This window comes from Ovis canadensis, chromosome 24 (assembly GCF_042477335.2).
Source record: "Ovis canadensis isolate MfBH-ARS-UI-01 breed Bighorn chromosome 24, ARS-UI_OviCan_v2, whole genome shotgun sequence".
Taxonomy (NCBI): domain Eukaryota; kingdom Metazoa; phylum Chordata; class Mammalia; order Artiodactyla; family Bovidae; genus Ovis; species Ovis canadensis.
The window spans coordinates 13,207,457-13,229,572 of record NC_091268.1 but is presented as its reverse complement, the minus strand read 5'-3'; the positions used below and the strand labels follow the sequence as shown (position 1 = coordinate 13,229,572).

The 22,116-nt window shown below is 39.9% G+C and overlaps 1 pseudogene; it reads left to right on the top strand.

Moving 5' to 3' along the window:
* Nucleotides 1–4,877: 4,877 nt before the first annotated feature.
* On the top strand, nucleotides 4,878–17,504 carry LOC138429685 (olfactory receptor 4C46-like; annotated as a pseudogene).
* The last annotated feature ends 4,612 nt before the right edge of the window (nucleotides 17,505–22,116 follow it).

The window sequence follows — 22,116 nt, the reverse complement described above, 5'->3', positions numbered from 1 at the left end:
GGCTTTCCTTCTTGTGCTTTAAATCTCTCTCCACATATTTAGTGATGCCTAGTGTTCCATGCTGGCCATCATACGGATCCTATTAGAGTTTCCGTTTACATACATAGCCCTCTGATATATGTGAAAAATGGTATGTTTTGGACTCAAGTATTTTGAAAAGACTTCCATTAACTTTATATCCTCACACTGTTCTAACTCTCAAGTAATCAACATTAGGGTTCCAGTAAAAAGTTTAATACTGGTAAAAAGGTAGAAGTTTACTGTTTGAGGTGAACCCACAAGTGAACTGTATCATAGGTCCCCATGCCTGAATTATGCCATCATTGGTATTCACAGGACATTCAGGCATCTTAGAAACCCAGGTTCAGATAGAGAAACAGGATTCATGTTTTTTTGCAAGTGCAGGGAATACAATTCCTCACCCCAAAATCAGTATTCCACAAGCATGCCTCTTCAGAATACCTGCTTTTCATTCAAAGCTTTTCCATCAAAAGAGTTACTTAATTCCTGAGAGAAAAAAATAACATCTACAAGATGAGTTCTTTGAACATCTGTGGAAAACTCTTTAAATATCCATGTATTGCCCCTGAAAAAAATTTTTATAAATTGTTTACATGTGCAGAGCAATATTCATCAACGTTTGGTCGTCTCACTTGAATGTGTTTCCACCAAGCTTTCTGCCTCTTGTCTGTGGGACAAGAACCAGCTAGAGAAGATCATTTATATATGATGTTCCAAATGAATCCATTCTAAATTCAAGTCCAAGATTTTCTGTGAAAATTTATAAGGCTTTAAGCTAGAATAAAAGATTTAGTCTTATATAAAGAATTAATATCTACTCTGTAATTGAATAATCTGAAATGTCGTTATGTTATATCTTTCAAACTGAAAGTTACTTATCCCAACTTGAATAGAATTCTGAATGCCTTGAAATATCATTAATATGTAAAATCAGAAGGTAAGTTATTTGTTAGTGTTAATATGCATTAAATTTTTATTTTAAATATATGGTTAGCAATCGTATGTTACTTTTTTATGGTTATGCGTTCTCATTTATTTATTTTTTTTAATTTTATTTTTACTTTATTTCACTTTACAATACTGTATTGGTTTTGCCATAAATTGACATGAATCCACCACGGGTGTATACGAGCTCTCAATCCTGAATCCTCCTCCAACCTCCCACCCCATAACATCTCTCTGGATCATCCCCATGCACCAGCCCCAAGCATCCTGTATCTTGTATCGAACATAGGCTGGCGTTTCATTTCTTACATGATAGTATACATGTTTCAATGCCGTTCTCCCAAATCACCCCACCCTTTCCCTCTCCCTCACAGTCCAAAAGTCCATTCTATACATCTGTGTCTCTTTTGCTGTCTCGCATACAGGGTCATCATTACCACCTTTCTAAATTCCATATATATGTGTCAGTATACTGTATTGGTGTTTTTCTTTCTGGCTTTCTTCGCTCTGTATAATTGGCTCTTGTTTCATCCATCTCATTAGAACTGATTCAAATTTATTGCTTTTAATGGCTGAGTAATACTCCATTGTGTATATGTACCACAGCTTTTTTATCCATTCATCTGCTGATGGACATCTAGGTTGTTTCCATGTCCTGGCTATTATAAACAGTGCTGCGATGAACATTGGGGTACATGTGTCTCTTTTGATTCTGGTTTCCTCGGTGTGTATGCCAAGCAGTGGGATTGCTGGGTCATAAGGCAGTTCTATTTGTAATTTTTTAAGGAATCTCCACACTAATCTCCATAGTGGCTGTATTAGTTTGCATTCCCATCAACAATGAAAGAGGGTTCCCTTTTCTCCACACCCTCTCCAGCATTTATTGCTTGCAGACTTTTGGATCACAGACATTGTGACTGGTGTGAAGTGGTACATCATTGTGGTCTTGATTTGCATTTCTCTGATAATGAGTGATGTTGAGCATCTTTTCATGTGTTTGTTAGCTATCCGTATGTCTTCTTTCGAGAAATGCCTCTTTAGTTCTTTGGCCCATTTTTGGATTGGGTCATTTATTTTTCTGGAGATGACCTGCATAAGTTGCTTGTATATTTTTGAGATTAGTTGTCTGTCAGTTGCTTCATTTGCTATTGTTTTCTCCCATTCAGAAGGCGGTCTTTTCAATAATTTTCAAATATAGATACAGAACATAACAACTTCACCTGTTTACTTAAAAGATAGTTGGTAAATAACATTAAGTTAATTTGATAAATGAAAATTTTGAGGATGGAGATTAAGACATTTGTGTGAGAGGGTCCTAAGATGGTGGAGGAATAGGACAGGAAGACCACATTCTCCCTCACAAATTCCTCATAAGAACATTTGAACGCTGAGCAAACTCCATAAAACAACTTCTGAATGCTGGCAGAGGACATCAGGCAACCAGAAAAGCAGACCATTGTCTTCGAAAACAAGTAGGAAAAAATATAAAAGAGGAAAAGAGAGACAAAGGAGGTGGGGAGGGAGCTCCCTCCCAGGAAGGGAAGCCTGTCCTGGGAAGGGAAACCTGACCCAGAAAGGGAATTTTAAGAAGAGAGGTTTCCAAACACCAGGAAACACTCTCCCTGCCGAGTCTGTGGCGAGCCTTGGAAACACAGAAGGCAACATAACAGGAAGGAAAACTAAATAAATTAAAACCAACAGATTACAAACACAATAGTAACTCCCCCAGCAGAAAAACAGCGCAGATGCCTGCATCTGCCACTAGCAAGTGGGGGCAGGGCAGGGAAGTGCAGGAGGCGCGGGCTGCAGAGATTTGTAAGAATTTGGCAGGAACGCCCCATGAGTAACCAGAACGATCTAACTTGGGCTAGCAAACCAGACTGTGGGATAGCTACCACGCAAAAAGCTCGAACATAAGACACCAGGACTGTGCACAGAACAAAGGACGGAACAGAAATAGCTGGCTGCAGACCATCCCCCGCCGGGGACAGGCAGCCAGAGCCGTAAGGGCTGGAAAGGGGCAATTGCAGCCCCGGAGAGACTCTACCTACCAAACTGCAAGCAGGCTTCTTTGCTAAGACTTCTGGGGGTGCTGGACAGCCACCATCTGCCTCACAAAGGGCGCCAGCGGTACACCCAGAAAACTGAGCAGCAGAGACAGAAAAGGCGACAAGTCGCAGCGACCATGCTCGCCAAACTCCTGAGCTACTCGGACCTGGGAAGGGCACAAAACGCAGTCCCACCCAAATCTGAGCTTCTGAGGGCTACCTGAGTGCTGAACCTGAACGGCTTAGACCGAGGAGGTGCACGCAGCCTTGGGCCGGCCTCAGACAGTTCCCTGCTGAGCATCGTAGAACCGGAGCGGTTTGTGCTCTGTGAGAAGGGACAGGTCCAGCGGGGCTGAGAAACTGTGTGCACACAACAGTGCTATTTGTTTGCAGAATCCCCCCTCCCCACAGCGCGACTGAACTAATGAGCCTAAAAAACCAGCAAGCAGAAGAAGTTAAACAGAGGGAACCACCTTGGAAGTGACCCCACACTGCCCACAACAAAGAGAAGGGCCAGAAATATGTTTACTATTTTTGCAATCATTCCTTTTTTTTTCCCCTCTTGTTTTTTTCTTTTTATTCTTGCTTTTTTTCCTAACTTTTTAAAAATTGTTAAGTCTTCTATTTCTCCACTAATTTTTATTTCTATAAACTACTATTACTTTTCAAAAAAAAGACTCTCTTTTTTAACACAAACATCATATATAGTCTTTATGTGGTTATTGTTGGAGTTTTTTAAATAATTCTTGTGGCTTTTTTTTATTTTTCTTTTTTCTTTTTCCCTTCTGCTTCTTTTCTTTAATATTGTATTTTTGAAAATCCAGCCTCTACTCTAGATTTTTAATCTTTGCTTTTTGGTTTTTGTTGTCAATATTGTACATTTAAAAACCCAAACTTCACTACCCAATTTTACCTGAGAGCGAGATTACTGGCTTGACCACTCTCTCCTCCTTTGGGCTCTCCTTTTCCTCCACCAGGTGGCCTCTGTCTCTTTCCTTCCCCATCTCTTCTCTATTCAACTCTGTGAATCTCTGTGTGTTCCAGACGGTGGAGAACACCTAAGGAACTGGTTATTGGCAGGATTTGTCTCTCTCCTTTTCATTCCTCTCTCTTATCCTCCTGGCCTCCTCTGTCTACTTCCTCCTTCCCCTCTTCCCTGTATAACTCCGTAAATACCTCTGAGCAGTCCAGACTATGGAGCGCACATAAGGAAGTGACTACTGGCTAGCTTGCTCTCTCCTCTTTTGATCTCACCGCATCTCACTCCAGTCACCTCTAACTACCCCCTCCCTCTTCTCTTCTCCATGTAACTCAGTTAATCTTTCTGGGTGTCCCTCAATGTGGAGAAACTTTTCATCTTTAACCTAGATGTTTTATCATCGGTGCTGTATAGATGGAGAAATCTAGAGTCTACTGTAAAAATAAAACTGAAAACCAGAAGCAGGAGGCTTAAGTCCAAAGCCTGAGAACATCAGAGAACTCCTGAATTCCGGGAACATTAAGCAATAGGAGCTCATCAAATGCCTTCATACCTACACTTAAACCAAGCACTATCCAAGGGCCAACAAGTTCCAGAGCAAGACATACAAAGCAAATTCTCCAGCAACACAGGAACACACTCCTGAGCTTCAATATACAGGCAGCTCAAAGCTACTCCAAAACTTTTGATGTCTCATAACAAATTACTGGTCACTCTACTGCACTTCAGAGAGAAGAAACCCAGCTCCACCCACCAGAACACCAACACAAGCCTCCCTAACCAGGAAACCTTGACAAGCCACTGATAGAACCCCAGCCACATTAAGGAAGCTCCATAATAAAGAGAACTCTGCAAATTACCAGAATATTAAAAGGCCATCCCAAATGCCGCAATATAACCAAGATGAAGAGACAGAGGAATACTCGGCAGGTAAAGGAACAGGAGAAATGCCCACCAAACCAAACAAAAGAGGAAGAGATAGGGAATCTATCTGACAAAGAATTCCGAATATTGATAGTGAAAATGATCCAAAGTCTTGAAATCAAAATGGAATCACAGATAAATAGCCTAGAGACAAGGATTGAGAAGATGCAAGAAAGGTTTAACAAGGACCTAGAAGAAATAAAAAAGAGTTAATATATAATGAATAATCCAATAAATGAGATCAGAAACACTCTGGAGGCAACAAATAGTAGAATAACGGAGGCAGAAAATAGGATTAGTGAAATAGAAGATAGAATGGTAGAAGTAAATGAATCAGAGAGGAAAAAAGAAAAACGAATTAAAATAAATGAGGACAATCTCAGAGACCTCCAGGACAACATGGAACGCTCCAACATTCGAATTATAGGAGTCCCAGAAGAAGAAGACAAAAAGAAAGACCATGAGAAAATCCTTGAGGAGATAATAGTTGAAAACGTCCCTAAAATGGGGAAGGAAATAATCACCCAAGTTCAAGAAACACAGAGAGTTCCAAATAGGATAAACCCAAGGAGAAACACCCCAAGACACATATTAATCAAATTAACAAAGATCAAACACAAAGAACAAATATTAAAAGCAGCAAGGGAAAAACAACAAATAACACACAAGGGGATTCCCATAAGGATAACAGCTGATCTTTCAATAGAAACTCTTCAGGCCAGGAGGGAATGGCAAAACATACTTAAAGTGATGAAAGACAATAACCTACAGCCCAGATTACTGTACCCAGCAAGGATCTCATTCAAATAATCAAAAGCTTTACAGACAAGCAAAAGCTGAGAGAATTCAGCACCACCAAACCAGCTCTCCAACACATTTAAAAAAATATTCTCTAGACAGGAAACACAAAAAGGGTGTATAAACCCGAACCCAAAATAATAAAGTAAATGGTAACGGGATCATACTTATCAGTGATTACCTTAATTGTAAATGGGTTAAATGCCCCAACCAAAAGACAAAGATTGGCCGAATGGATACAAAAAAGAGACCCCTCTATATGCTGCTTACAAGAGACCCACCTCAAAACAAGGGACGCATACAGACTGAAAGTGAAGGGCTGGAAAAAGATATTCCACGCAAATAGAGACCAAAAGAAAGCAGGAGTGGCAATACTCATATCCGATAAAATAGACTTTAAAACAAAGGCTGTGAAAAGAGATAAAGAAGGCCACTACATAATGATCAAAGGATCAATCCAAGAAGAAGATATAACAATTATAAATATATATGCACCCAATATAGGAGCACCGCAATATGTAAGACAAATGCTAACAAGTATGAAAGGGGAAATTAACAATAACACAATAATATTGGGAGACTTTAATACCCCACTCACACCTATGGACAGATCCACTAAACAGAAAATTAACAAAGAAACACAAACTTTAAATGATACATTAGACCATTTGGACCTAATTGATATCTATAGGACATTTCACCCCAAAACAATGAATTTCACCTTTTTCTCAAGTGCTCATGGAAACTTCTCCAGGATAGATCACATCCTGGGCCATAAATCTAACCTTGATAAATTAAAAAAAAATCAAAATCATTCCAACCATCTTTTCTGACCATAATGCATTAAGATTAGATCTCTGTTACAGAAGAAAAACTATTAAAAATTCCAACATATGGAGGTTGAAAAACACACTTTTGAATAACCAACAAATCAGAGAAGAAATCAAAAAAGAAATCAAAATAGGCATAGAAACTAATGAAAATGAAAACACAACACCCCAAAACATGTAGGGCACTATAAAAGCAGTGCTAAGAGGAAAGTTCATAGCAATACAGGCATACATCAAGAAACAAGAAAAAAGTCAAATAAGTAACCTAACTCTACACCTAAAGCAACTAGAAAAAAAGAAGAATTGGAAAACCCCGGTGTTAGTAGAAGGAAAGAAATCTTAAAAATTAGGGCAGAAATAAATGCAAAAGAAACAAAAGAGACCATAGCAAAAATCAACAAAGCCAAAAGCTGGTTCTTTGAAAGGATAAATAAAATTGACAAACCATTAGCCAGACTCATCAAGAGGCAAAGAGAGAAAAATCAAATCAATAAAATTAGGAATGAAAATGGAGAGATCACAACAGAAAACACAGAAATACAAAGGATCATAAGAGACTACTATCAGCAATTATATGCCAATAAAATGGACAACGTGGAAGAAATGGACAAATTCTTAGAAAAGTACAATATTCCAAAACTGAACCAGGAAGAAATAGAAAATCTTAACAGACACAAAACAAGCATGGAAATTGAAACTGTAATCAGAAATCTTCCAGCAAACAAAAGCCCAGGTCCAGACGGCTTCATTTCAAGAAGAGCTAACACCTATCCTTCTCAAACTCTTCCAGAAAATTGCAGAGGAAGGTAAACTTCCAAACTCATTCTATGAGGCCACCATCACCGTAATACCAAAACCTGACAAAGATATTACAAAAAAAAAAACAAAAAAACTACAGGCCAATATCACTGATGAACATAGATGCAAAAATCCTCAATACAATTCTAGCAATCAGAATCTAACAACACATTAAAAAGATCATACACCATGACCAAGTGGGCTTTATCCCAGGGATGCAAGGATTCTTCAATATCCACAAATCAGTCAATGTAATTCACCACATTAACAAATTGAAAAATAAAAACCATATGATTATCTCAATAGATGCAGAGAAGGCCTTTGACAAAATTCAACATCCATTTATGATAAAAACTCTCCAGAAAGCAGGAATTGAAGGAACATACCTCAACATAATAAAAGCTATCTATGACAAACCCACAGCAAACATTATCCTCAACGGTGAAAAACTGAAAGCATTTCCCCTAAAGTCAGGAACAAGACAAGGGTGCCTACTTTCACTGCTACTATTCAACATAGTTCTGGAAGTTTTGTCCGTGGCAATCAGAGCAGAAAAAGAAATAAAAGGAATCCAAATAGGAAACGAAGAAGCAAAACTCACTGTTTGCAGATGACATGATCCTCTACATAGAAAACCCTAAAGACTCCACCAGAAAATTCCTAGAGCTAATTAATGAATATAGTAAAGTTGCAGGATATAAAATAAACACAAAGAAATCCCTTGCATTCCTATACACTAATAATGAGAAAGTAGAAAAAGAAATTAACGAAACAATTCCATTCACCATTGCAACGAAAAGAATAAAAAACAGGAATATATTTACCTAAAGAAACTAAAGACCTATATACAGAAAACTATAAAACACTGATGAAAGAAATCAAAGAGGACACTAATAGATGGAGAAATATACCATGTTCGTGGATCGTAAGAATCAATATAGTGAAAATGAGTATACTACCCAAAGCAATCTACAAATTCAATGCAATCCCTGTCAAGCTACCAGCGATATTTTTCACCTAACTAGAACAAATAATTTCAAGATTTGTATGGAAATACAAAAAAACCTCGAATAGCCAACGCAATCTTGAGAAAGAAGAATGGAAATGGAGGAATCAATCTGCCTGACTTCAGGCTCTACTACAAAGCCACAGTCATCAAGACAGTATGGTACTGGCACAAAGACAGAAATATAGGTCAATGGAACAAAATAGAAAGCCCGGAGATAAATCCACACACCTATGGACACCTTAACTTACACAAAGGAGGCAAGAATATACAATGGAGTAAAGACAATCTCTTTAACAAGTGGTGCTGGGAAAACTGGTCAACCACTTGTAAAAGAATGAAACTAGATCACTTTCTAACACCACACACAAAAATTAACTCAAAATGGATTAAAGATCTAAATGTAAGACCAGAAACTATAAAACTCCAAGAGGAGAACATAGGCAAAACAGTCTCTGACATAAATCCCAGCAGGATCCTCTATGATCCACCTCCCAGAATTCTGGAAATAAAAGCAAAAATAAACAAATGGGATCTAATTAAAATTAAAAGCTTCTGCACAACAAAGGAAAATATAAGCAAGGTGAAAAGACAGCCTTCTGAATGGGAGAACATAATCGCAAATGAAGCAACTAACAAACAACTAATCTCAAAAATATACAAGCAACTCCTGCAGCTCAAATCCAGAAAAATAAACGAACCAATAAAAAAAATGGGTCAAAGAACTAAATAGGTATTTCTCCAAAGAAGACATACGGATGGCTAACAAACACATGAATGGATGCTCAACATCACCCATTATTAGAGAAATGCAAATCAAAACCACAATGAGGTACCACTTCACACCAGTCAGAATGGCTGTGATCCAAAAATCTGCAAGCAATAAACGCTGAAGAGGGTGTGGAGAAAAGGGAACCCTCCTACACTGTTGGTGGGAATGCAAACTAGTACAGCCACTATGGAAAGCACTGTGGAGATTCCTTAAAAAATTGCAAATAGAACTGCCATATGACCCAGCAATCCCACTTCTGGGCATACACACCAAGGAAACCAGAATCGAAAGAGACACATGTACCCCAATGTTCATCACAGCACTGTTTATATTAGCCAGGACATGGAAACATCCAGATGTTCATCAGCAGATGAATGGATAAGAAAGCTGTGGTACATATACACAATGGAATATTACTCAGCTGTTAAAAAGAATACATTTGAATCAGTTCTGATGAGATGGATGAAACTGGAGCTGATTATACAGAGTGAAGTAAACCAGAAAGAAAAACACCAATACAGTATACTGACCCATATATATGGAAAATAGAAAGATGGCAATGATGACCCTGTATGCAAGACAGCAAAAAAGACACAGATGTGTATAGCGGACTTTTGGACTCAGAGGGAGAGGGAAAGGGTGGGATGATTAGGAGAATGGCATTGAAACATATATACTATCATGTAAGAATCAAATCACCCATCTATGTCTGATGCAGGATACAGCATGCTTGGGGCTGGTGCATGGGGTGACCCAGAGGGATGTTGTAGGGAGGGAGTTGGGAGGGGCGTTCATATTTGGGATCGCATGTACACAAGTGGTGGATTCATGTCAATGTATGGCAAAACCAATACAGTATTGTAAAGTAAAATAAAGTAAAAATAAAGGTCAGGAAAAAAAAAGACATTTGTGTGAGCTAACACTTCATTTGCCTTTTCATTCTGTTCATGCGGTTCTCAAGGCAAGAATACTGAAGTGGTTTGCATTCCCTTCTCCAGTGGACCAAATTCTGTCAGATCTATCCACCATGACCTGCCCCTCTTGGGTTCCCCCGTGGGCATGGCTTAGTATCATTGAGTTAGACAAGGCTGTGGTCCTAGTGTGATTACATTGACTAGTTTTCTGTGAATATGGTTTCAGTGTGTCTGCCCTCTGATGCCCTCTTGCAACACCTATTATCTTACTTGGGTTTCTTTTACCTTGGGCATGGGGGATCTCTTCATGGCTGCTCCAGCAAAGCACAGCCATTTCTCCTTACCTTGGATGAGGGCTATCTCCTCACTGCTGCCCTTCCTGACCTTCAACGTGGGATGGTTCCTCTAGGCCCTTCTGTGCCAGCGCAGCCACCGCTCCTTGGACATGGGGTGGCTTCTCCTGGCCGCCTCCCTGATCTAGGATGTGGGGTAGCCCCTCCTGGCCGCCATCCCTGGCCTCAGAAGCAGGGTAGCTCCTCTCGACGGTTGCCCCTGACCTCGGACGTGGGGTAGCTCCACTTGGCCATTCTGGCACCATTGCAGCCTGGCCCTCTAGGCCACTGCCCCTGACATTGGACGTGGGGTAGCTCCTCTCGACCGCGATTACTGCCCCGGCCACGATTACTGCCCCGACCGCAGCCGCCAGTGCTTAGTGCGCCAACCGCAGGTGCCTGCACTTAGTGAACCGGCCAAGCCGCCTGGTTCCAAATAGGAAAAGGAGTACGTCAAGGGTGTATATTGTCACCCTACTTATTTAACTTATATGCAGAATACATCATGAAAAATGCTGGAATGGAAGAAACACAGGCTGGAATCAAGATTGCCGGGAGAAATATTGATAACCTCCTATACACAGATAACACCGCCCTTATGGCAGAAAGTGAAGAGAAACTAAAAAGCCTCTTGAAGAAAATGAAAGAGGAGAGTGAAAAAGTTGGTTTAAAGCTCAACATTCAGAAAACAAAGATCATGGCATTTGGTCCCATCACTTCATGGGAAATAGATGGGGAAACAGTAGAAACAGTGTCAGACTTTATTTTTCTGGGCTCCAAAATCACAGCAGATGGTGACTGCAGCCATGAAATCAAAAGACCCTTACTCCTTGGAAGAAAAGTTATGACCAACCTAGATAGCATATTCAAAAGCAGAGACATTACTTTGCCGACAAAGGTCCATCTAGTCAAGGCTTTTCCAGTAGTCATGTATGGATGTGATAGTTGGACTGTGAAGAAGGCAGAGTGCTGAAGAATTGATGCTTTTGAACTGTGGTGTTGGAGAAGACTCTTGAGAGTCCTTTGGACTGCAAGGAGATCCAACCAGTCCATTCTGAAGGAGATCAGGCATGGGATTTCTTTGGAAGGAATGATGCTAAAGCTGAAACTCCAGTACTTTGGCCACCTCATGCAAAGAGTTGACTCATTGGAAAAGACTTTGATGCTGGGAGGGATTGTGGGCAGGAGGAGAAGGGGACAACAGAGGATGAGATGGCTGGATGGCATCACTGACTCGATGGCCGTGAATCTGAGTGAACTCTGGGAGTTGGTGATGGACAGGGAGGCCTGGTGTGCTGTGATTCATGGGGTCACAAAGAGTCGGACACGATTAGCGACTGAACTGAACTGAACTGAACACTCAATTAAAAGATATATATATATATATATATATATATATATATATATATATATATATATATATATATATATTTGTTCAGGAAACACTTATTTTAATAATGAAAGCTATTCCTGAGGATAAAAATAAAGTTTAATACACTTCATACACAAAATATTTAAATGTATTAGAAGATAAATCTAATCAAACAGGAACAAAGGTAATTCTTTCTTGGATCAACTGCTATGATCATATGAGTCCCTTTGGCTTCTCCCAGTGTAGTGTATGTTTAAAAATTTCTCTGTATTATTACTCAAATTGTCGATTCTTCCTTTCTACTAGGAGCATACAGAGTCATAAAAGAAAATTAACTTGCTTTGTGTTTTCACAATTGCACTCATCTCACACACTAGTAAAGTAATGCTCAAAATTCTCCAAGCCAGGCATCGGCAATATGTGAAACTCCAGATGTTCGAGCTGGTTTTAGAAAAGGCAGAGGAACCAGAGATCAAATTGCCAACACCCGCTGGATCATGGAAAAAGCAAGAGAGCTCCAGAAAAACATATATCTCTGCTTTATTGACTATGCCAAAGCCTTTGCCTGTGTGGATCACAATAAACTGTGGAAAATTCTGAAAGAGATGGGAATACCTGACCACCTGACCTGCCTCTTGAGAAACCTATATGCAGGTCAGGAGGCAACAGTTAGAACTGGACATGGAACAACAGACTGGTTCCAAATAGGAAAAGGAGTACGTCAAGGCTGTATATTGTCACCCTGCTTATTTAACTTCTATGCAGAGTACATCATGAGAAATCCTGGGCTGGAGAAAGCACAGACTGGAATCAAGATCGCTGGGAGAAATATCAATAACCGCAGATATACAGATGACACCACCCTTATGGCAGAAAGTGAAGAAGAATTAAAGAGCCTCTTCATGAAAGCGAAAAAACAGAGTGAAAAAGTTGGCTTAAAGCTCGACATTCAGAAAACTAAGATCACAGGATCCGGTCCCACCACTTCATGGCAAATAGATGGAGAAACAGTGGAAACAGTGTCAGACTTTATTTTTCTGGGCTCCAAAATCACTCAGATGGTGATTGCAGACATGAAATTAAAAGATGCTTGCTCCTTGTAAGGAAAGTTATGACCAACCTAGAAAGCACATTAAAAAGCAGATGCATTACTTTGCCAACAAAGGTCTGCCTAGTCAAGGTTATGGTTTTTCCAGTAGTCATGTATGGACTGAGAGACTGAACTGAACTGAACTGTGTTTCACAGCAGTATGATGGATATATTCATATATGTTACTTCAATCAATTCTCATAAGAGACTGTGAGACAGACATAAAGTTCCCACTTGATACTAGATTCCTCTAACGGATCTAAAGGTGTAAGATGAGAAGAAATGTACCCTGGATCAAGAGCTGAATGTAGGGAAGGCATGATTCTCAAATCATAAACACTGGGATCAACATTTCAGTATTTCGTAGCAGTGTTTGTGAGTGTATGATTTCTATGGAAATGGAGTAGGAAGGAAATGGGGATAAAAGAAAGACAAAGATAAAATGGACCTTCAGTGAAAGCAGTACATGACTCATTTTCAACATTTGGGTATTCTAGTATGTTACAATGCATGTGCTTTTGTCTGAGTCTGTGTGTATATTTGTGACTGTCAATGAAATTGCTTCATATATTCTTGATTCTGAGGTACTATCAAAGCGATTATAATTATTATAGTCATAGGTCATATCAAAACGGAGAGTTCTAATTCAACATGATAAATTTAAACTTAACAATAAGGGATGCACTTAAAGAGTTTGGAGGGGGAAAAGGTTATAATCTGAACCAATTTGACACCTATCTTCATCAGTTGTTCTATTTGGGACAGGAACCTAAAGGAATTAATTAAAAAGTAAATATAATAATTATTGTTATTATTATTGTCATATCAAAGGAGTTTGCTGGCTTAACATTATTTACTATATAACATCACAATATAGAGTGTGTGTAAGAATTTGGAGGAAAAAGAGTATAAGTATAATCTGATCTAATTTTTACTTTGCACTTTATTTGCTGCTTGATCTTGGCAGGATCCTTAATTTCTCTATTCTTCTCTTCCTGATATGTAAAATAAGTATAAAAATGATGGCAGTAAACATCCTGAAGATTTTTAATGAGGATTAAATAACCAAATGTCTGCAGAAATAGCACACAGTGGAGAAGGCAGTGGCACCCCACTCCAATACCCTTGCCTGGAGGAGCCTGGTAGGACTCCCCCTGCAGTCCATGGGGTCTCGAAGAGTCGGACATGACTGAGCGACTTCTCTTTCACTTTTCACTTTCATGCACTGGAGAAGGAAATGGCAACCCACTCCAGTGTTCTTGTCTGGAGAATCCCAGTGACAGGGGAGCCTGGTGGGCTGCCGTCTATGGGGTCGCACAGAATCAGACATGACTGAAGCGACTTAGCAGCAGCAGGAGCAGCAGCAAGTGTTTATTAAGTTTGTTAAAAGTAATTTTATAGTTTCTGGTCTTACATTTAGATCTTTAATCCATTTTGAGTTTATTTTTGTGTGCGGTGTTAGAAAGTGATCTAGTTTCCTTCTTTTACAAGTGGTTGACCAGTTTTCCCAGCACTATTTGTTAAAGAGATCGTCTTTACTCCATTGTATATTCTTGCCTTCTTTGTCAAAGATAAGGTGTCCATATGTGTGTGAATTTATCTCTGGGCTTTCTATTTTGTTCCATTGACCTATATTTCTGTCTTTGTGCCAGTACCATACTGTCTTGATGACTGTGGCTTTGTAGTAGAGCCTGAAGTCAGGCAAGTGGATTCCTCCAGTTCCAGTCTTCTTTCTCAAGATTGCTTTGGCTATTCGAGGTTTTTTGTATTTCCATACAAATCTTGAAATTATTTGTTCTACTTCTTTGAAAAATATGGCTGGGAGCTTGATAGGGATTGCATTGAATTTGTAAACTGCTTTGGGTAGTATACTTATTTTCACTATATTGATTCTTCCAATCCATGAACATGGTATATTTCTCCATCTATTAGTGTCCTCTTTGATTTCTTTCATCAGTGTTTTATAGTTTTCTATATATAGGTCTAAGCTGTGGTACCTATACACAATGGAGTATTACTCAGCCATTAAAAAGAATACATTTGAATCAGTTCTGATGAGATGGATGAAATTGGAGCCGATTATACAGAGTGAAGTAAGCCAGAAAGAAAAACACCAATACAGTATACTGACACATATATATGGAATTTAGAAAGATGGCAATGACAACCCTGTATGCAAGACAACAAAAAAGACACAGATGTGTATAACGGATTTTGGGACTCAGAGGGAAAGGGAGAGGGTGGGATGATTTGGGAGAATGGCGTTGAAACATGTATACTATCATGTAAGAATCGAATCGCCAGTCTGCGTTCAACGCAGGATACAGCATGCTTGGGGCTGGTGCACGGTGATGACCCAGAGAGATGTTATGGGGGGGGGGGAGGTGGGACGGGGGTTCATGTTTGGGAACGCATGTTCACCCATGGTGGATTCAAGTCAATGTATGGCAAAACCAATACAGTATTCTAAAGTAAAATTAAGTAAAAATAAAAATTAAAAAAGTAATTTTATTGGGGTATTGTTTATTTAAATTAAGGTTTAGTTAACAGCATCATTAATATTACTAATTAACATTAGTCTTTGAGATTATGTGCAAATTCCAGGCTGCTATCATGCCATGCCCATGGAAATTATTCATTAACCATATCAGCTATTATAAAACTAATGAGTTTAGGCAATTGGTTTATCAATTCTATCACAATACCCCCTGCATGTTTTCCTACTTTCCCATTACCAATGCAAAGGTACATTTAGTCAAGTAATACATAATTAAATACATATATTAAAAAGCAGAGACATTACTTTGTCAACAAAGGTCTGTCTAGTCAAGGGTGTTGTTTTTCCAGTATTCTTGTATGAATGTGAGAGTTGGATTATAAAGAAATCTGAGATTTGAAGAATTGATGCTTTTGAACTGTGGTGTTGGAGAAGACTTTTGGGAGTCCCTTGAACTGCAAGGAGATCCAACCAGTACATCCTAAAGAAAATCAGTCCTGGGTGTTCACTGGAAGGAATGATGTTGAAGCTGATACTCCAATATTTTGGCCACCTGATGTGAAGAGCTGACTCATTTGAAAAGACCCTGATTTGGGGGAAGATTGAAGGCAGGAGGAGAAGGGGATGACAGGGGATGAGATGGTAAGATGGCATCACTGACTCAATGGACATGAGTTTGGGTAAACTCTGGGAGTTGGTGATGGACAGGGAGGTCTGGCGTGCTGCGGTTTATGGGGTTGCAAAGAGTGGGACACGACTGAGCGACTGAACCGAACTGAATACAAATAGATTGATAATGGGGTTACATTCTCTGGTTTCCATCCCTTTACTGAATCTCAGCCTACTTCATTCAAGTCCATTAAAATTTGCTATACTTATACACAAGATTCCCTCTTTCTCAAAACCCTCTTCTGCACCACATTCATATTCTCCTATAAATTCTTACACTTATATTTTTATATTCTCATACACTCATACCTAAGTAATTTTTAGTGCTTCAGAATTATTTTATTTTATCACAAAAAATCATAACATTTATAATACAGCACAAACTATGGGTTAATTATTTATTATATTGACAAGCTTACTAAATTCAAAATAGAACTAATATGTTGTATCTTTTGTCAGATAATATCATTAATTATAACCTGAAATACATGGAGAACAGAAACAACATAACAGAGTTTATTCTACTGGGACTCACACAGAATCCAAAGATGCAGAAAGTCGTATTTGCATGAAGAAAGCCTCTTGCCCATGCCACTCCCACTAGGAGCCAACAAAGTCATATTGGTTTTTGGTTGTCTTCATCGTGTCTGAGGTTGGAAATGTGCTGACTATGGTCACCATCACCACTGGCCCATTACTGGGGTCTCCCATGTACTTTTTCCTGGCTCATCTCTCTTTTATTGATGTCTGCTATTCTTGTGTCAATACTCCTAAACTGATTTTAGATTCCCTCCATGAAAAGAAAACCAGCTCTTTCAATGGATGCATGATCCAAATCTATGGGGAGCATTTATTTGGAGGTGCTTATGCCATCCTGCTGACTGCAATGGCCTATGACCACTATGTGGCCATCTGCAAGCCCTTGCACTACACAAGCATCATCAACTGGCAGGTGTGTTGGTTCCTAGTGGGAGTGGCATGGGCAGGAGGCATTTTTCATGCAACTATTCAAATCCTCTTCACCTTCAGCTTACTCTTCTGTGGCCCTAATGTCATAGACCACTTTATGTGTGATCTGAACCCTTTTCTTGAACTTGCCTGCACTGATACCCACACTCTAGGGCTCTTTGTTGCTACCAACAGTGGATTCATTTGTCTGTTAATCTTTCTCCTCTTGGTTGGCTCCTATAGAGTAATTCTACTCTCTTTAAGGACCTAGAGCTTGGAGTTAAGGCAAAAAGCCCTCTCCACCTGTGTCTCCCACATCACGGTGATCCTCTTATTCTTTGTAACCAGCATATTTGTGCAGATAATACCAGCAGATTCTTTCCCTATTGATAAAGGAGTTTCTACACGGTATTCTACACGGTCATGGCTCCAATGTTAAATCCATTAATCTATACTTTGATAAATGACCAGATGAAAAATGCAATTAGAAAAATTTTTAGTAGAAAAGTGAAATTAAGTGATAAATTATATGCGCTTGGAGCTCAGTGTTCATTCAACTGATGCAAAGGTCAAAATGGACATATGAATAAAGATTACCTATGTTATGAAAAAGAACAGTAGAAATCAGAGCTTCTACAAGTACAGAAGAAGAAATGGATGAAAGAAATGATAGAAGAATCTCGCCTGGGACTATGCAGCTTATGGGAAATTTTCTACAAAATTGGAACTTAGTCTTACTAGCTTTGTCATTGTATACAGATTTGTAAGCTTTTATCCAAACATAATTAAATAAACAAAATAAAACATTCAGTGGTATTTAGTGGTAATCTCTAATGCTATGCAAAGAGTTAAGTGCTGCTATTATCCCCATTTTACAGGTGAGTAAACAAACAGAAAAGAGGATGATCCAAACAGAAACCTCCAGTTCAGTTCAGTTCAGTCGCTCAGTCGCGTTCGACTCTTTGTGACCCCATGAATCCCAGCATGCCAGGCCTCCCTGTTCATCACCATCTCCCGAAGTTCACTCAGACTCAAGTCCATCGAGTCCTTGATGCCATCCAGGAATCTCATCCTCTGTCGTCTCCTTATCCACCTGCCCCCAATCCCTCCCAACATCAGAGTCTTTTCCCATGAGTCAACTCTTCGCATGAGGTGGCCAAAGTACTGGAGTTTCAGCTTCAGCATCATTCTTTCCAAAGAAATACCAGGGCTGATCTCCTTCACAATGGACTGGTTGGATCTCCTTGCAGTCCAAGGGACTCTCAAGAGTCTTCTCCAACACCACAGTTCAAAAGCATCAATTCTTGGCGCTCAGCCTTCTTCACAGTCCAACTCTCACATCCATACATGACCACAGGAAAAACCATAGCCTTGACTAGATGGACCTTAGTCGGCAAAGTAATGTCTCTGCTTTTCAATATGTTATCTAGGTTGGTCATAACTTTTCCTCCAAGGAGTAAGCATCTTCTAATTTCATGGCTGCAGTCACCATCTGCGGTGATTTTGGAGCTCAAAAAAATAAAGTCTGACACTGTTTCCACTGTTTCACCATCTATTTCCCAATAAGTGATGGGACCGGATGCCATGATCTTCGTTTTCTGAATGTTGAGCTTTAAGGCAACTTTTTTGCTCTCCTCTTTCACTTTCATCAAGAGGCTTTTTAGCTCCTCTTCACTTTCTGCCATAAGGGTGGTGTCATCTGCATATCTGAGGTTATTTCTATTTCTCCTGGCAATCTTGATTCCAGCTTGTGTTTCTTCCAGCCCAGCATTTCTCATGATTTACTCTGCATAAAAGTTAAATAAGCAGGGTGACAATATACAGCCTTGATGTACTCCTTTTCCTATTTGGAACCAGTCTGTTGTTCCATGTCCAGTTCTAACTGTTGCTTCCTGACCTGGATACAGATTTCTCAAGAGGCAGGTCAGTTGGTCAGGTATTCCCATCTCTTTCAGAATTTTCCACAGTTTATTGTGATCCGTAAAGTCAAAGGCTTTGGCATAGTCAATAATGCAGAAATAGATGTTTTTCTGGAACTCTCTTGCTTTTTTCATAATCCATCAGATGTTGGCAATTTGATCTCTGGTTCCTCTGCCCTTTCTAAAGCCAGCTTGAACATCAGGGAGTTCACGGTTCACATAGTGCTGAAGCCTGGCTTGGAGAATTTTGAGCATTACTTTACTAGTATGTGAGATGAGTGCAATTGTGCGGTAGTTTGAGCATTCTTTGGTATTGCCTTTCATTGGAATTGGAATGAAACTGACGTTTTCCAGTCCTGTGGCCACTGCTGAGTTTTCCAAATTTGCTGGCATATTGAGTGCAGGACTTTCACAGCATCATCTTTCAGGATTTGAAACAGCTCATCTGGAGTTCCATCACCTCCACTAGCTTTGTTCGTAGTGATGCTTTCTAAGGCCCACTTGACTTCACATTCCAGGATGTCTGGCTCTAGATTAGTGATCACATCATCATGATTATCTGGGTCGTGAAGATCTTTTTTGTACAGTTCTTCCATTTATTCTTGCCACCTCTTAATATCTTCTGCTTCTGTTAGGTCCAGAACATTTCTGTCCTTTATCGAGTCCATTTTTGCATCAAGTGTTCCCTTGGTATCTCTAATTTTCTTGAGGAGATCTCTAGTCTTTCCCATTCTGTTCTTTTTCTCTATTTCTTTGCACTGATCGCTGAAGAAAGCTTTCTTTTGTGTATGTGTGTGTGCGTGTTTATTACATTTTTATTTTTACTTTATTTTACTTAACAATACTGTATTGGTTTTGCCATACATTGACATGAATCCACCACGGGTGTACATGTGTTCCCAAACATGAACCCCCCTCCGACCTCCCTCCCCATAATATCTCTTTCTTATCTCTTCTTGCTCTTCTTTGGAACTCTGCATTCAGATGCTTATATCTTTCCTTTTCTCCTTTGCTTTTCGCCTCTTCTTTTCGCAGCTCTTTATAAGGCCTCCCCAGACAGCCATTTTTCTTTTTTGCATTTCTTTTCCATGGCGATGGTCTTGATCCCTATCTCCTTTACAATGTCACGAACCTCATTCCATTGTTCATCAGGCACTCTATCTATCTAGGCCCTTAAATCTATTTCTAACTTCCACTATATAATCATGAGGGATTTGATTTAGGTCATACCTGAATGGTCCAGCAGTTTTCCCTACTTTCTTCAATTTCAGTCTGAATTTGGCAATAAGGAGTTCATGATCTGAGCCACAGTCAGCTCCTGGTCTTGTTTTTGTTGACTGTATACTGCTTCTCCATCTTTGGCTGCAAAGAATCTAATCAACTGATTTCGGTGTTGACCATATGGTGATGTCCATGTGTAGAGTCTTCTCTTGTGTTGTTGGAAGATGGTGTTTGCTATGACCAGTGCATTTTCTTGGCAAAACTCTATTAGGCTTTGCCCTGCTTCATTCCGCATTCCAAGGCCAAATTTACCTGTCACTCCAGGTGTTTCTTGACTTCCTACTTTTGCATTCCATTTCCCTATAATGAAAAGGACATCTTTTTTGGGTGTTAGTTCTAAAACGTCTTGTAGGTCTTCATAAAACCGTTCAACTTCAGCTTCTTCAGCGTTACTGGTTGGGGCATAGACTTGGATAACTGTGATATTGAATAATTTGCCTTGGAGACGAACAGAGATCATTCTGTCATTTTCTAGATTGCATCCAAGTACTGCATTTCGGACTCTTGTTGACCATGATGGCTACTCCATTTCTTCTGAGGGATTCCTGCCCACAGCAGTAGATTTAATGGTCATCTGAGTTAAATTCACCCATTCCAGTCCATTTTAGTTTTCTGATTCCTAGAATGTTGACATTCACCCTTGCCATCTTTTGTTTGACCACTACCAATTTGCCTTGATTCATGGACCTGACATTCCAGGTTCCTATGCAATATTGCTATTTGCATCATCGGATCTTGCTTCTATCACCAGGCACATGCACAACTGGGTATTGTTTTTACTTTGGCTCCATCCCTTCATTCTTTGTGGAGTTATTTCTCCACTGATCTCCAGTAGCATCTTGGGCACCTAATGACTGGGGAGTTCCTCTTTTGGTGTCCTATAATTTTACCTTTTCATACTGTTCATGGAGTTCTCAAGGCAAGAATACTGAAGTGATTTGCCATTCCCTTCTCCAGTGGACCACGCTCTGTCAGACATCTCCACCATGACCCGCCTGTCTTGGGTTGCCCCACAGGTATGGCTTGGTTTCTTTGAGTTAGACAAGGCTGTGGTCCTAGTGTGATTAGATTGACTAGTTTTCTGTGAGTATGGTTTCAGTGTGTCTGCCCTCTGATGCCCTCTTGCAACACCTACCATCTTACTTGGGTTTCTCTTACCTTGGGCGTGGGGCCTCTCTTCATGGCTGTTCCAGCAAAGCACAGCTGCTGCTCCTTACCTTGAACGAGTGGTAATGTGTTCCAAATTCATTAGTCCCTACCAACATACTTTTTACAATATATCTCAGGCCATATTTTTGGTTGTTATTGCCCTGTTTCTGGGTAAGGTCATCATATTCAGCTCTCCAAGGTACATATTGCCCTCCAGACAGGCAAGCTTTAGCGACTGTCTTCCACTCATGGGGTGACATCCATCTGGCCGGTAAGGCCTCTGCCATGATACAGTGTATGGGGCTGTAGGCCCATACAAAGCACAAGCCTGTTTGAGTTCTTTAATCATTTTCATTGGAATGGGTTCCAAGTAGGGGGGCTCTTCCCCCACTGCTTTCGTCAAATATTACTGGAAAACGAGCCTCAAGGTGGGGATCAAATTCACCCTCGGGGCTAGAGAGAACCCTTTTCCAGGGAACTTCTACTGGAGGCCCCTCACCCTTATAAGGAGGGGGGCAGGGGACACTCTAGCATCCCATGTCTTTATTTTCCTACTTCGGAGATCTTTTAACTGTTCAATGTTTAAATCTTACGGATGGCCTAATTGGGGATGTTTCCCTTAAGTTCCTGGGAGCGGATGGCTTGACTGGGGACATTTCTCTTAAACTCCTGGGAGCATATTTATCTAAAAGAGAGCAGTCCTCGTCAGAATCGAGCTGCTGTTCCCTCTAAATCTTCCTCATCCTGAGGGGAAAGCTGATCTTTCTTCTCATCGCTATCTTCTCCATGCTCCTGGGCAGTCATAGCAGCTAGCCATTCATTTA